At 39.1% G+C, this 17340-nt stretch overlaps 1 protein-coding gene across 7 annotated transcripts in view; it reads right to left on the bottom strand.

Annotated features, from left to right (window-relative positions):
* The window catches only part of SUPT3H (SPT3 homolog, SAGA and STAGA complex component), a 452287-nt gene that overhangs the window by 58791 nt on the left and 376156 nt on the right, over positions 1-17340 (bottom strand). Inside the window, exon 12 of one of the 7 annotated variants that reach the window (XM_089918658.1) lies at positions 9318-17340. This exon is cut by the window's right edge and continues 21299 nt beyond it. The exons of the other annotated variants lie outside the window; for them this stretch is intronic. The gene's annotated coding sequence lies outside the window, so the exon portion shown is untranslated. Of the gene's footprint in view, positions 1-9317 lie in introns of those variants that run through there. 7 annotated transcript variants of the gene reach the window in all.

The raw sequence follows: 17340 nt of genomic DNA, 5'->3' as shown, positions 1-17340 counted from the left end.
CACCCTATACAAATAGTCATTCCTTGGTATCTGTTGGGGATTGTACCAGGAGCCCCTGAGTATACCAAAATCCGAGGACACTCAAGTTCCATAGTTGACCCTTTGTATCCACGGGTTCCACATCAGTGGATTCAACCAACCTCAGATGGATATTTTGATCTTTGGTGTGTTGAGTCCTCAGATGCGAAACTGGAAAATATAGAGGGCCACTGTATATTTATTGAAAAAACTGCATATAAATGGACCCACACAGTTCAAAACCCTGTTGTTTAAAGGTCAACTGTATTAACTAGAAATGAATCACAGACCCAAACATTAGAAACTATAAAACGTCTAGAAGAACAAAGGGGAAAATCTTTGTGACCTTACGATAAGCAAAGATTTCTTAGCTAATACTTACACACAAAGAGAAAAACTGACAACTTGGACTTCTTCAAAACTTACAGATTCAAGAGAAATGAAAACATGCCCACATAAAGACTTATGTGTGAATGTTTACATATTTTAATGTAAACTTCATTCATAATTGCCCCAAATTGGAAATAGCTCAAAATGTCTATTAATACATAGGTAAAGAATGGATGGGTTTTGAATGCATTATCCTAAATGAAAGAAGTCAGACTCAAATGGGTACAAATGTATGATTCCATATTTATACGACATTCTAAAGGCAAAACTATAGGGTCAGAAAACAGATCAGTAGTTGACAAGGCTAGGGATGGGAGGGGAGAAGACTGATTTTAAAGGGGCATGAAGATTTTTTTTTTTTTCCCAGCAGTGGAAATTCTTTGTATCTTAATTGTGATGGTGGTTATATGACCATGTACAGTTGTCAAAGCACATCAAACTATATACTTTTAAAGAGTGAATTTTATTGTATGTAAATTATACTTTAGTAAAACAACAATAACAAAAAACAAATAAATATGCTTTTCTGGAGATGGTCAGGATATCTACATCACAGGCAGGAAGAATATTCGGACTTGAACAGTGTTAGGAAATGAAAGACGACACTTAGTAAGTTTCCAAGGCAGCATTGTATGTTTTCATTAGAAAGGTCTAGTTGAATAGAAAAAATATGTGGCTACAATTACTTTGTTAAAACCAAAGTTAAATGTGTATATATTTATAAAATCAATTCAATTTGGCAAACATTAACTGAATGCCTACTATGTATCAGGCACTGGCTGAGGCACCATGTGGGAGGAAAACAGATGAGGCATAAAAAGCATCTCCAGGGACTCACATGTAGCAGATCTAAGCCATCCATTCACACCCTATCAGTGGAAATTATTAGCAATCAGTAAAATGCCCTGAAATGGTACTGCTTGGTGGAGTGCCTGAAATCTAATTCTGGAGAACTGTCCTTTGACAGAAAGTATATGAAGCAGCAGGCTTTGAAAAATTGTTTTGGACCATCTCTGACCCTTGGTGCTTTTCACCAATTTGCTCTCCAACTTTGCTCCTTTCTGCACTATAATTTTTGACTTGACAATCATGAGCTTTTCCTCAACTTAATGCAAAAGGCTAGTTAAAAATACAAGCAGTTAGGTTCTCTGATCTCTTCAAGAGCTAGACTTCCAAATATCCCAACAAGAGAACCACAGATGACAGTGACAAGAGGCTGGCTCCGGAGTAGTAGAGACATCAAAAAGCCTTGGGGAGGAACTTCAGTGCCCAACAATAAACCATGTGGAGCAGACAGCAAAAGAAACAAAGAGAGCTTTTAGAATTCGGGAAAACTGGGGAAAGGAGGTAAGATGGAGACAGGCGTGTATGTACTACAGGGAAACTGAGAAGGGTCTTTGCAGAGAACATGGGAAGCCTGACCCTTCCGAATATTTTTGTCTTTTCCCAAATGAAAATATTTTTTAAAGGAATGGAGTTTTAAGCATTACAATTTCTTTGACTTTATTGGCTTTTTCTGTGTTTAAAAACAGAACTTGAAAACACATAAATGTAACTTTTTCCCGGTAGCTGACGTTAAGGATCAGGTTAAACCCTTGGGCATAAATCAGGACAATGCTCTGGGAACTGGCCTGTGAGCACCACAATGAAAGGCTAATACTTTGTTTCTTGCATTTTATTTTGGGACTGTGCTACTATATGCTTTTCCAAATGCTGATACAGTTACTTTGCTAAGCATAAAATGCCGCTGTCTTTCTTGCGGAAAGATTCTTTTTTGGCATTTCTGTAAATGACCTGAGACTACAAGTCTGGTCACAAGCAAAGTGTCTGTGCATTAAAGGGAACCGGCCATGATTAGTTATAACAACTCAGATTAGCCGTTACATAAATATTTACTAGAGGAAACAAGAATTGTGAAAATAACACTTAATGCTCATGTTTACATATACCTATTGCCACTTGACTTACTCTATAGCTATCATATTACTGGCTGGAAACTCATTTTTCAAATGGAAACTTGAACAATTCTGAGAAGATTTTTTATAACTCCCTCTGTCTTTTCTTCTCCTGACCTTATTTCCACCTGGGGAGATGCCAGCTAAGCTCCTGTAAGACTACTGTTGGAGGCCTACGGGTCCCAGCAATTTTCTCTACAGTCATAAGACACATATATTCTTCTACTGCTGACAGTTACCTCTTTGTGTCCATAAATTTCATCTTTATAACTAGACTTTTAGAGATTTTTAAAAAAAAAATCTCTCTAGCACAGTGATTTTTCTCACTACCAGCTGACTCTACATTAGAACCACCTTGGAATCTTATAAAAATCCTAAGGCCCAGACGGCACCCCAGATCATGGATTTCTGGAAGTGGGGCAGGGGCATCAATTCCAACATTCATTCAGGGTGGAGAACCACTGACACAGGGGAAAAGCAATTAAATATCCTCTTTTGTCTTTCAGGCTCATTCTGAGTTTTAATTCCCTGCTGCCTGAATTCCTTGTGATTAAACACAAATAATATTACAGTTATATTCCGTGTACACTGTTGTGTGAATGTCTGCAACTGGCCTCTACTCATCAGGGTTTTCCTGTCGGTTAGCTTATAAGTGAACTTTTTCCATTAGATATTAAAGAAGTCCAAACTGCTTGCTTTTGAGACATTTTCCTTGATTTATCTTCATCATTTAGTTTTAGCTGGCACCAACGTTTTATGTCCATGTTTGCACAACGGTTTACGGTTGACAAGGTCCTTCTATAAGCATTAGCTCATGTGCACCTCACCGCAATTCTGGAAAGCAGGCGGGATTATTATGCCCATTTTACATCAGAAAACCGGCTCAGGGAAATTAAATGACTTGTCTAAATCTCAGAGTTCAGGAAGGACTAGGGCACAGGCACAGGCAGGACTAGAAGCCAGGACATCTAACTCCCAACCCAGCGCAAATTCCATGATTTCATTCCACCCGACCTTCCTTTGAAGGAGAATAGAGGTGAGTGAGAGATGACTTTCTTGTTATCTTGTGACTCATTTCATTTCAAATGTGATATTAGAGGATAGGTTATAGCTGAAGCACTGGGTGCCGTATATGGAATCAGTTTAATGTAATTTAATGAGGTTCCTGGAATATAGTATGAGGTCAATAAATATTTGTTGACTGAATAAATGTGCAAAATCCTACTTACTTCTGGCAATGGATATGACCTTTCTATAGAGAACAGCTGTAGAGATAAGCACTCCAAATGAATCCCAATTTTCATCTTGGTTTGATCTGCCTATAACCCTAATGATCTGGAGAAAGGGTCAGAAAAAGTAATTCAGCACTGAGGCTGAATTAATCTTGCAGGAAGACAGAGGCAGACTAGTGGACAATAAGACACACAGACACGGTTCTCTATAGGAAGTAACTAAATGTGTGCAGGAGAAAATATTAACTGACAACAGCTTATAAAAAGCTACATATTAAATGAAAATCACTGTGCAGGAAGAATAAAGGATAGCTATTCTGGCCGGTCAACCAGATCTATGACCTGAAGTACAACTATAGAAGCTGCGTATTCATACATTCATAAAAGCTAATTCACAGTGTTGGTGACGTATTTAGCCGGGGAGAAGATAGTTATTATGTATTTGTAATAAAGCTCCCAACACACCTGGCCAGAGGACCACAACTGGCTGACATTTGGAGCCGTGCACAGATGACACTTCCTCTTCAGGCATTTCAGTCTGAGAAGTTGCAAAGTGGATATGAGGCCAAGAACTGGCCAGAGATGATCTGAGCATCAAAATGCTAGTTTATGATAGGACAACTTCTAAGAAAGTGAATCAACTGTTTTTAAAAATTACTAAAATAAGATGTATGAATGTTCAGATTAGATTTTCACAGGACAAAAAAAAAGATTTAAAGAGGCCTAAGGGTCGATCTCATTCTTGAAAAATAAAAACTTACATAAAATAAACAGAAAGTTGTTGACTCAGTCTCCCCACTTCTCCCTGCTCGTTTTTCTTGCTTCTTTTCAGTTTCTTTAGTCTCTCAGAGAGTTCCTGGTGGGGTTTTGGTGAGACACACACTTCTTGACATATATTAGGCAGGTCAAATCCAGATGTATGTTTTTTGAATTAAGATGGCTTATTTAAAGCAATAAGAAGCTGCCACAGAGTAGCCAAAATTATAGATATTAGGGGTGGAAATGACCTATTAGATCATCAAATCTGTCCCCCCAGGGTCAGTGCTGGAGAAGCAATGGAAAGAAAATGACCCACTCACTCCAACCATTCTCTGTGGTTAGCAAGACAAAAACATTCTCAAATAGAAATGAGTCTTGGAAATTTACGACTGAAATACAGAACTCTCTTTTTTCAATTATCTTGTTCTTTGTCAGAGTCTGGGGAAGCTGGGCTTATTTTGTTATTGGTTTAATATACTATCCATCTATCTATCTAAATGCATCTGTATTGGTGTGTATATACAACACATGTACAGGTGCTGTGGAGTCACCACTTATCATGGTTTTCAGTTACCTCTTGAATAATCACATGTTCATAATAAGCCACTGATTCATCTAGCATTACAGAGTCAGATTATGTTCAAGATTTGCTAGCGAAGGGATCACACCCATAGAATAAGTCTTCCCCTTTTTGGGAGATCAAGATTTAATGAGGAGTCTGTGACCACTGGCAGGTGATACAAAATGAACCCCGAATGTTGTTCATGGGATGGAATTCTAGATACGAGCATCAAGACGTGAAGACTTGTCCATGTGCAGAGACCATAGGAAGGGAATAGCTGTTAGCTTTCCTCATTGGAATGGTTCCAATCATTCTGAATGACATCTTTCCATGAGGCTTTTTATCAATAGATATATTTTTTGAAGAATTTACATATAAAATTTACCTAAATACAAGAGTAGGATAAAGCCACACTAATATCTAAGGAATAAAGAGAGTTTCCCAAACTGGCTGGGATGAGTGGAACGTGGGGATACAAGAGATTCTCTTTCATTGGTAAACAGGAAATCTTGGAGGGACACAGATGTGACTCAGGGCAATGAGCAGGCCTGTGTTAGTACCCGCAGCAGTTACGGCCGGCAGTACAGATAGACTTATAAGGCAATTATGAGGAAATGAATCGGACCTCAAATTCCTCTACCAAAGCACTCATTTTCTAAAACCTGTGCTGGTTATAATGGAATCAGCAATGAGAAGAGTGTGATTTCTTTATCAAAGAGCCATCATTCAGTGGCCCTACATCTCCTTGAAGAAACTTGTCAAAATATTCTCCAAACAGCCTTTTAAATTTCCATACTAAGGTAGACATATTGTCGCCTTCTAGTTCCTTAAAATAAAAATGTGATAGAAGTAATTTTTTAAAAGATTCCATATGGTCTACTATGACCTTACAGTAAAAATACATAAAAGTCTTAAGTTTTGGAACACCAGAGCCCCTTCTTTAATTGATTTAGTTGATGAAATCTTGGTGTCTGGAGTTACTTCTATAAAAAGCTGGGCATCAAGCCCTTGGTGAAGAATATAAACTCCTACTGAACACTTTCTATGGGAAATTTTAAGATTGACTCATACCATTTTGACTTGTCAGGTCTTTTCCAGGAACTTAACCTGCCAAAGGGATGAAGATTGACTCCTTGTTTAAAGAAGAGGGGCCCACAGGCATTTCCTATAAATTTGGATGCCAAAGGAAATGGAAAATCCATCATCCTCTGACATCTGAAGACCAATTCATGGTAATGATACCATATCTCCTATTTTCCAGCCTAGGGAAACTCAAAAGACCTTTGCTTCTAATTTTTATTGTATTCTAGTGAGGAAGGAAGGGGCTCAGAATCAACTATTTAGAAGCCGTTAAGCCAGAATAGGAAAATGGGCACCTGAGGAAAAGTAATTATTGATGACACTAGACAAACTCCCCACTACAGTCACTTTTTCCATTTTGCTTTCTTTCACCTTTCAACTAATTCCACTCTTCTATTTTTCCCCTAATTATGCACTGTGCTTGGCTGTGACATGCTTAGACTTTGGTCAGCTTCATTAACTATCCTGAAAGCTACACCATGGAGCTGTGAGGCTATAATATGGCACCCACCTTAAAACAGCTTTAGAGGTCGAGTTTTAGCAAGGCTTCAATGTTGCATTTTTACTTAAACTTCTGATTGTAAGGCTACTGAATCTTTTGAAAAACTGAGTGGAGAAGGAACCCTCTCTTCTCTTATGCCTCTTCCTCTCACTATGCCCCCTTCCAACCACTCCACAATAAACAGTACTCATGAACATCAGAACAGAATGAAAACATTTTAAAAGTTATGCTATGTTTACCTATTCTTCTAATTTGGAGATTATTTTCACAGAAGAACGGTTATGATAAATTCTCTATATTTTTTACCTTTTAGTGTTTTATTAAACAAAAAGACTATCAGCACACATAGAGTCCTGTTCCCCCACAAAACTCGTAGTTAATTTGCGTAAAGTGAATGCTGCGTCTTAAGTATTTTTCTTTGTGAGCTGACCTTAGGAGAGGCAGAGGGAAGGGGTGCTGGAGCATCATCTCACTGCCCAACAATGGAGTTTCACCCTTTGTCTTACGGAGCTTCCATTCCACTACCCAGTTCAAAACTATTCTAAACAGAAAGGTTTAAATTGATATCTTAAACATTTCTAAACAATGTCCTAGTGGCTGTCGAAGTATTTCACCTAGTGGCTGCCTTGCTCTTCTGGAGATAAAAGAGAAATAAGCTTTTGTTTCCTTATGATAATTATAAAGGCTAACATACTGTGTCTCCTTTGTGCCAGGTACTGTCCTAAGTACTTTAGTCATATTAACACATGTAATTCTGACAACTCTATGAGGTGGGTGCTATTAGGAAGGCTATATAACGTGCCCAAGGTCCCATAGCCACTAAGTGGTGGAGCCATGATGTGAACCTAGGCGGTTGCTCCAGAGCCCATGTTCTCAAGCTGTATTTCATACTGGCCTTGAATCACTGACACCCTCAGGAAGCTCTAAAATCATCACAGAAACACGCACTCACTGAATGCATGCATGCAATAAATGCATGCTGAGTGTTGAATCTATCCCTAACCTTGGGCTGTGCACTAGAGATAGAAGAATGAACCAAACGAGGCACAGACATCACTGGCATGGCATGTGGTCATTTCAACAAATGAATAGTTACACAGTGCCTGGGGCTGGGAAATGTACGTAGGGCAAATTACAAAAGTAAAGACAGAGGTGGCCCCAAGTAGGGGAATAAAAGTGAATGCAGAAATGGCAGTAACAGGCAAAAAAAGAACTGGCTGAAATCAACTTTCCCAGAGCAAAATACACTGTACCAACATCTCTCTGTGGACTCTTACAATAACCTCTGAACTCGTCTCCCTGCTTTTCTTCTGGCCTATGGGACACTCTCTTCACAGCAGTCAGTGACCCTGTATCATCTACTTTGAAAAGAAGCAATCAGTCAGGCAGGAAAAACGAATACCGAACAGTAGATACTGTGAGTCATTTGGTCCTTGGTTGAACCTGGTTCCTACGTAGTGGGACTGCGTAGTGGGGTCGACATCACTGAATAGCTTCCCTCTGCAGAGGTTCCTACCCTGTCCCCATGTGCTACCTCCCCCCAGCTAGAGTCCCCCTTTCTTCTCTTTATGCCTCTGTAGACCCGGCTCCAACCTGCTTTTGCCAGCCTCTCTCTGCGCCCTGTTCCTGTCTCTGCTCATGACCAAAAACACACTAAAGCAAAAGTGCAAGCATTTGAAATATATCTAAAGGGTGATTTAAAAATATTATTCATAGAAAAGATAAAAAGAAACTCATTTACCATTTAGATAATTCTTTTATCTTCTAAAGATTTTCGAACAGAATCTGGGAACAGGATAGCTGTCTTCAAATACCTGAAGATCTAGCTTATGAAACAGGATTAGCTGTATCCCTTAAGTTTCAAGAAACCCCCCGGAGACAGAAACAGTTATTTCCTTATCTGAAAGATAAAAATGAAAAGGAGGACGCACAAAATGTATTCCTGATGAGGTACACGTTAGAATGAAAACAACCATAGAGTTCGTTCTTTTCCACTCAGTTCTGCGACTTGCAGTTCTTGGGTTATCACAGAGCAGTCAGGCCTGAAGGAGGAACTCATGTTTTCTGATTTCAAAGCTTAGGCTCTTTCCATCACGCGGAATTGCATCTAAACACGTTGCGCTTTCTTGAGAGGGTCATAGGACACTGCACGCTGAACTCTGCCCGCCTCCACCTGGATCTCTCTACCGTGGAGGAGGGGGCTGCTGATGGGCTTGAGCCCCATCTCTTGGGTTGGCCAGTTTTGACTGGCGGATGCTTCTACTGAGACAGCAGTTTTTCATCTCCCGGGCTTGATGGCCCACACTGTAACAGATAAGGGGTAGCAGACATCCTGTCTCTAGGGCGCTCAGAAACAAATGCAAACTAATGCAAAACAGAATCAGAAGGCACGGTTTTTCTTATTTTGCTCTCCTAATGAAACTGTCATTTTTAGTCATAGAATGGCTTCTTCACATCTTGCCATTCCTCCTACTGTGCAGCCACAGGTATTGACCTGAAATGTGCTGTATTTGACCCCTGGACAATTCCAGTTTCTCAAATACTGCAGGGAATCAAAAATTAATATACAGCAATGGTCACTATGACAGAGATGGTGTGTGCATGATCTTGTGAGCATGTGTATATAAGGCAGATAGATGTCAAATATATTCATACATTATATACACCCCTTATATAAGTGTTTGCATTTTTTTTTTTCTATTTAGGTTCAAGAACAGCCTTTAGGTTTCCCCCTCCTTCCTATGATCAGGGACATTTCTGACTGTCTAAAAGGCAGTCCAACATATGATCGTTACACTTATTTAATAACAAGACTGAAAAGCTTCCTACTGTCTGCCACTAGGCCTACTCAAGCTGATTGCCTTTTAATAGTTTCAATGAAAGTTGTGCAAGGAAATAATATTCTACAATCGTGGGTCCCCAGGGAAGAATATGGTCAGTCCCATAAGACAGTGAGACTTCGCTGAATCTGCTACTTTAGGAGTAAAACAGGAAGTTCAGTCCTCTTTTATTGTACCTTTTTCATTTTTGAAAAGCTGCCCAAATAGTTCCAAGTAGAGTTGAAGCAAAGTTATTAATGTCAAGAAGCCAAGATCTTTCTCCATGGTTTGCTGAATGAGGAAGGAAGAAAACGGTTTGTACTCAGCTGTCCTTTGCTTCTTCAGCTTGAGCCAAAGAAGCAGGAAGGAGAAGGAATGAATAAGCGAAAAGAGACGGTGTTTATCTTTTAACAAAATCATGATGTTCTGCACTCAGCTCCGGCAGTCAGATGTGGCCATGGCATCTTTAAGACAGAGAGTCTCTCCTCGGAGAGACGACACCCTAATTATAGTGCTGCTGCCAGAGGGAACTCACACATGCAAACCATTATGTAAAATATAATTTCTTTTTCTTTAAGAACACTCAAGATCATTAGACATGGTTTCTTCAATGCTAGAAAATCAGGCCAAAAATGAAAACAAACAGTTTCAAGTATTTGCAACATAATTCCCGCATGCATTTATGGAAACAGAGTAAAAGTGCCCTAAAATGTGGTTTGACATTTCATGCTGCACTGTTTTTCTATTTTTCCAATTCTCTAACATTTGTCCTCTTATCCTATATCACTTGAGTTTCACTATATTTCAAATATTCACGTAGCAATAGCCACAGTTATTACCAAATAGCTGCACTTGGAGGGAGCTGGCGAACAACAGGAAGCAGCCCAGAAGCTTGCTGTAAATTAAACAAACTCCTTGTAAATTAAACACGGTAACATACGAACACAAACGCAGGGCACGACAACATGATATAACTTTTAAAAACAGCAATTAAATGTACAGCATTGCTTTCCCTAATGATGTGCTATGCTAATTTAAGGCTAAGGCGATGATTCTGTTAATTTAACAGTTTAACATGGAACTCATGAATGAGAATAAAATCTGTAATAAAGAAATCTTGGGGACTGTAGCATTTATGAGTATAGAGTTAGGAATGTTATTATATGGGAGAAAGACATACATTTCAATTCAATCAATTTTCTATATCATAAACTAACCTAAAACATTTAGGCTGAACAGTAAGCAGTCTTTTTTGATTGAAAGAAATACATCCCTTTCTTAAATATTCAGGTGCTCAATGGAATACCGATGGATAAATTACCTTTTTCATTTTTACTGTCTGTGTTTTGCTTCTTCCACACTACTTACCTTTTTAATCTTTCTAAAATAGATATTCTGAAAATACAATAGAAAAGTAAGACATCACTTATAATATCAGTATCAAACATAAAGTACCATAATGCACATGCAAGTTCTACCTCAGTAAGAGGACAAAAGGAGAAAGAAAAACATATCCTCTGAACGCAGATGGGTTTGGTGAAGGAAAGGGATGTTCTGTTTGGGGGAACAGTCTCACTGGAAGGGACCTGACTACAGCAATCTTTTGCATTCGCTGGTTTACTCTGTTCAAGAGAAGAAAAAATCTAGATCAGTCAGGTTGATGTCCATGTTTTTAAAGGCCATGCTTAGCTCAATGTTAACTGGCTTTGTTTTTAAAAAAATGTGCCTGTTGATTATTCAGATAAATGGGTCATCCGGCTTCTACAATCTTACTACTATCGCTATTATTATGTGGCATTCTGAACAGATTTTCTTTCAAAGTCCTTTTTTTATTCCAGAGGTCAGTATTTTTTTAGTCTTATTTTTCCTACCTAGGACCTTTGCTATATAAAAACACCTTTATACACGTAGCCACTTCTGTACAGGACAAAAACATTATAGTTAGAATCCCTTGGTAAGAGCTCTCAAGCTATCCGAATTGGCAACTGGCAATAAGCTCTTGATCAGATGGGTAGAAATCAGATACGTTTCTGTTGCGGTGGCAACAGATGAAACCTGCTGATGGATGGGGTAACGAGAGCGAAGCAGGAGGGAATTAGTGACTTCACCTTTCGTTCCCTGCTCGGGGCCACATTTAACGACTTGCAGGTCTCCGAACACATGATGCTTCCTCTTCCTCAGGCCTCTATACTTCTTACTCATGCTGGTGAGACTGATCTTTCTGGTTTTCCTTGACTAACTTCCACTAGTCCTTCGGGTTTCAGCATCTTCCCTGACCGTTACGACAGAGATAGGATTCACCTACGTGTGTCCCCAGCACCTGCTGACCCTACAGTAGGCATTTACCACACTCCATTATAATTGCCACAGACATGCTTGTAAGCTCCTTAGGGTAGGGAATACAGCCTCTTCAGAAATTTGGTCCCAGCACCAGACACTCAGCCTCCCATGTAGTCAAATACCAATAAATATTTGGTGAACAGATAAATTAGTAAGATGCTGATAATGACGACAATGCTTTGTAAAGGCTAAATCTATTGAGTGCTTACCATGTGCCAAGCACGGTTCTCCTAAGCCCTTTGCATTTAATGTTCACAGCAATCCTACAAGGCAGGCACCACGGCCATCCCCATTTTATAGATGAAGAAACAGAGAAGCTTCTGCATCTTTCTGAGTTGCTTTGTCTTGGAAATCCTTGTCAATTTAGGTGAATTTAGCTAATATGCTGGGAACAAAGTTGAAATGAAACAGATCAAAATAATTATTAGGTTGAACCACATGAAACTGTTGACTTTCAATTGGTTTTGACTTACAAATATGGCAAGTTCGTATGCTCTGACCTCACGTATGGAGTTCAGCTATAGCTTAGTCTTCATCCATGTGCGCCACCCCATTCACCCACAGCTGGGGAAACACCACAGTCCTACATACTGTCATGCTGGAGAGTGACAGGTACATGTAGGGACCACAGAAAGCATTTATGCATAGGATCCTTTTAAACTGTGTCAACAGAGCCTTGTTTCTGCGGTTGTGAGGCTTAATGATCTCTTTGCCATAAATAACCCTCTGTGAACAATGACATTGGTCGTAATACATTCTGCCTATGTAGACCAAGCCAAGGGCCCAAAAAAGGCGTAAAATCAGTAACAACATGTTTTTCCATAGTTTTAACTCATATACGATGACATAAAGCCAAAGGTAAAAGAACAAAAAGAATCTGGAGTTGAAAATTATTTAAATCTGCTAATTTCCAGCACTTCTGGAATATTGCCAGGGTTAATTTGGATTGGGCCTTGCGGAGCCTGCATTGCTCCAACCTGGTGTGGCCTAAAAAATGGACTTGATATAAAGAGGTTAAAAAAAAAAAAAAAAGTCTACCTTTTTTTGAGTTCTGTGTAACTCAGCACAACTGACAGTCTGTTCTCAAGTTGCCCAGCCCTGAATTGGAATGTTTTATTTGTTTCACTCCAGAAGAGGGTGATACTGTGTCTCTTAGTGAAAGGTATTTGTGATGAAAATAATTTATAGGCTGATCCCAAACCCCGTAAGGCAAATGCTCACAGGAGGGAATAGAATTTGTTTTCAAGGTGGAAACATTTTTAAAGTTCGCTGGAGATTTTTATTTCGAAATCTCCAAATTCAACAATTCTTCAGCCTCTGTAAACTTTCAAATGGAAAGCTTCGATATTTAGAGTAAATAATGTCTAAGCTTCCCCTTCATAGCAAGTTTTCTTTTTCTCCCCTGTCATAAGAGTGTTATATCCTGGCAACTGAAATACAGAACCCCTTTGTAGTAAAGCTATCGCACTATACCACCCGGAATGTGTTGCTAATGAGGTTGTTGCTTAACAGAACCATAGAAGGACATTGAAAACAAATACCCTGACAAATATGTTGACCAAAGGATGCCAACAACTCTCCCAGGGTCCTGTCCGAAATTCAGGGATTTAAAAAAAGAAAGTAAAAATGAACTTTAGTGTATGTGAAAAATCATAACATTGAAACATAAGTCCATTTATCTTTTAACTATTTTTCTAGTTCTCTTCCAAAATTTTACTGGTTATTAAAACACTGCTGTGTAAATAAAAATGTTCTGCTTTATAACTCACCCCCTATTTCTTGTCCTTACACTATAATAATGTCATTGTTTGTTACATCACACTTATTCTTAAAGTAGTAGGGCTTGATGTGAAAGGACTTTAAATAGCACACTGAGGAAGGGCTCATGCAGAAAAATGAGATTGGGGAATCGAAAACAAAAGGGGGAGTTCAGAGAAGGACTCTGAAGGACTTCTACAATTCTGAGTCTTGAAAGAGTTTATATACCATGATTTTCACAGAGACAAGCAGAGCTTTTCGTAAACATCCTCCTATCTGCTATGTGGGCTGTCCAAGGCTGAGTTGTCCATGGATAAGGTCACGGGGAATGTATTACTAGAATTTCAGTGAAGCCACTCAAATTCCCAGATTGGGAATATAGTTGCAAATAAAATTAACTCATTTCATTAGCATATATCCTTCACCTGACGAGTAAATGAGGAGACGCCCACTTCTTTTACAAGGTATTCATAATCAGCTGGTTCATGTGCCCAACTACCTTGAGTCTTCAGCACCATCAAAAACGACAGCTCATGGCAGTCTATAAAACATTAGCACTCTCAAAGATAAAACACAACATGTGCTGTAATTAGAACCACAGGCCGCAGGAGCTGCAATGGGCCTTTGAGGTAATTTAGTTCAATCTTCCCATTGTACAGTTGAGCTTGAGTGACTTTTCCAAATGCTATTCAGCCAGTTAATAGCTGGACTGGGAGTAACCAGGTCTCCTGACTCTTATTCCACTGCTTTTGCCATTAGAACAGGCTTCAGCCACGATATACTATTTAGACAAGGTTGGTAAACCCAGGCACTATCAACACTTAATGGGGGGGGGATTCCAATAACAAGAGGCCTTGACAGTAAACTCCCTGTATCTAACTCCTACAAATTCAAGTCGACGGATAACTTGGTACTTTCTCAGCATGAAAAGGCAAAGGGAACTGCATAAACTGGATCCAGTTATAAAACAATCTAAAATGTTTAAAAAAAACCTGCATAAAATTAATAAGCATGTACTAAATGTAGAAAATTAACTCTAACTTGGACAATTATTGATATTTTTCTTTGTCTCATATATTGCATCTGCATAACAGGAGCGAGGAATTTCTGTTATATGAAGTAGTAAATTTTTCTCCAATGATAGTATGTTATACTGAAAAAAACCCCACTAAATTTGGAATCAAGAGACATGGTTCTATTCTGGGCTCTTCCATGAATTATCAATAGTTTAGATACTCTAACATCCTGAGTCCCAGTTTTCTAGTCTATAAACTGAAAGGTTTTTTGTTTTAAAGTGTGCTCAGAAAAGCCATGGAGGTTCTATGACGGTGCCCTAGGAGCTGGCAAAGGGGCCAGGAGAAGAGTGAGGGGGGACCAAGCTAGGAAGCTCTGAGTTTTCCACCCCAACCTCAACTGCGCAGCTCTGCTTTGATCTGATTTTGATATTAAGTTAATATGTAAGATTTTGTTTGAAAAACAAGTTATGTGGTAAAGTTTCAAAACCACCAAAAAGTTAAAGCACGACAATATTCCTTCTAACTTTGATATTCACTCCCCAGCTTAAAGGTCCTGCAACTACACTCCATCAAGGATATAGTCCAAGCTCCTAAATACAGCATTCTCCATGCCTCAGCCCCCATCTCCCCTCTTTTCCTCATCTCCAGCCATTCCCACCATGTATTCCATGTGCTAATATTTTCAAACTGTTGGTCATTTCCTGACCATGCAATGCTGTTTCATACCTCCTTGGATCTCTACTTTTGCTCATGTTCCCTCTGCATCTCGTCCCTCTGCTTGGCTAAACTCCTCTCACTCTTCAAACTTCAGCTCAGGCAATCCTTCCTCTATGAAGCCTTCTCTGAACAGCCAAACTTGCTCCCATTTGGTCCCATGATGGATTATCACAGTAATTAAACATTATAATGAAATCATGTAATTCTACACTGTCTCTTTCCACTGGGCTATAAACATTTTCTGAGAAAAGCCTTTCTCTTCTACATTTGTTAAATTATTAGTGCCTAAAAGTTCAATAAAGACATTGAAAGGGAATAAAAAAAAATCCTGAACTTGAACAAAAAATTTTAATTTCAAAAATGCTGGGGCTTCCCTGGTGGCACAGTGGTTGAGAATCTGCCTACCAATACAGAGGACATGGGTTCGAACCCTGGTCTGGAAAGATCCCACATGCCACAGAGCAACTAAGCCCACACACCAAAACTACTAAGCCTGTGCTCAAGAGCCCTCAAGCCACAACTACTGAAGCTCATGTGCCACAACTACTGAAGCCCGCATGCCTAGAGCCTTTGCTCCACAACAAGAGAAGCCACCACAATGAGAAGCCCATGCACCGCAACGAAGAGTAGCCCCTGCTTGAGCAGAAGCAAGATGAACTATAATCCTGCAGCCTGTGGAACAAAAACCACATTCACAGAAAGATAGACAAGATGAAAAGGCAGAGGGCTATGCACCAGATGAAGGAACAAGATAAAACCCCAGAAAAACAACCAAATGAAACAGAGATAGGCAACCTTCCAGAAAAAGAATTCAGAATAATGATAGTGAAGATGATCCAGAACCTTGGAAAAAGAATGGAGGCAAAGATCGAGAAGATGCAAGAAATGTTTAACAAAGATCTAGGAGAATTAAAGAACAAAGAAACGGAGGTGAACGATACAATAACTAAAAGGAAAAATACACTAGAAGGAATCAATAGCAGAATAACTGAGGCAGAAGAATGGATAAGTGACCTGGAAGACAGAATGGTGGAATTCACTGCCGCGGAACAGAATAAAGAAAAAAGAATGAAAAGAAATGAAGACAGCCTAAGAGACCTCTGGGACAACATTAAACACAACAACATTCACATTATAGGGGTCCCAGAAGGAGAAGAGAGAGAGAAAAGACCCGAGAAAATATTTTAAGAGATTATAGTTGAAAACTTTCCTAACATAGGAAAGGAAATAGCCACCCAAATCCATGAAGCGTAGAGAGTCCCATACAGGATAAACCCAAGGAGGAACATGCCGAGACACATAGTAATCAAATTTGCAAAAATTAAAGACAAAGAAAAATTATTGAAAGCAGCAAGGGAAAAACGACAAATAACATACAAAGGAACTCCCATAAGGTTAACAGTTTCTCAGCAGAAACTCTACAGGCCAGAAGGGAGTGGCATGATATACTTAAAGTGATGAAAGGGAGAACCTACAACCAAGATTACTCTACCCATCAAGGATCTCATTCAGATTCGATGGAGAAATCAAAAGCTTTACACACAAGCAAAAGCTAGGAGAATTCAGCACCAGCAAACCAGCTCTACAACCAATGCTAAAGAAACTTCTCTAAGTGGGAAACACAAGAGAAGAAAAGGACCTACAAAAGCAAACCCAAAACAATTAAGAAAATGGTAATAGGAACATACATATCGATAATTACCTTAAATGTGAATGGATTAAATGCTCCCACCAAAGACACAGGCTTGCTGAATGGATACAAAAACAAGACTCATATATATGCTGCCTACAAGAGGCCCACTTCAGACCTAGGGACACATACAGACTGAAAGTGAGGGGATAGAAAAAGATATTCGATGCAAATGGAAATCAGAAGAAAGCTGGAGTAGCAAAACTCGTATCAGATAAAATAGACTTTAAAATAAAGAATGTTACAAGAGACAAGGAAGGACAATACATAATGATCAAGGGATCAATCCAAGAAGAAGATATAACAATTATAAATATATATGCACCCAACATAGGAGCACCTCAATACATAAGGCAACTGCTAACAGCTATAAAAGAGGAAATCGACAGTAACACAATAATAGTGGGGGACTTTAACACCTCACTTACACCAATGGACAGATCAACCAAACAGAAAATTAATAAGGAAACACAAGCTTTAAATGACACAGTAGACCAGATAG

Source organism: Delphinapterus leucas, chromosome 10 (genome assembly GCF_059928025.1).
Source record: "Delphinapterus leucas isolate spDelLeu-1000000601 "Yukka" chromosome 10, BTC_Dleu_Yukka2, whole genome shotgun sequence".
NCBI classification, from domain to species: Eukaryota; Metazoa; Chordata; class Mammalia; order Artiodactyla; family Monodontidae; genus Delphinapterus; species Delphinapterus leucas.
Note: the sequence above shows the minus strand (reverse complement) of the source record. Positions and strands in the feature narration are given on the sequence as shown.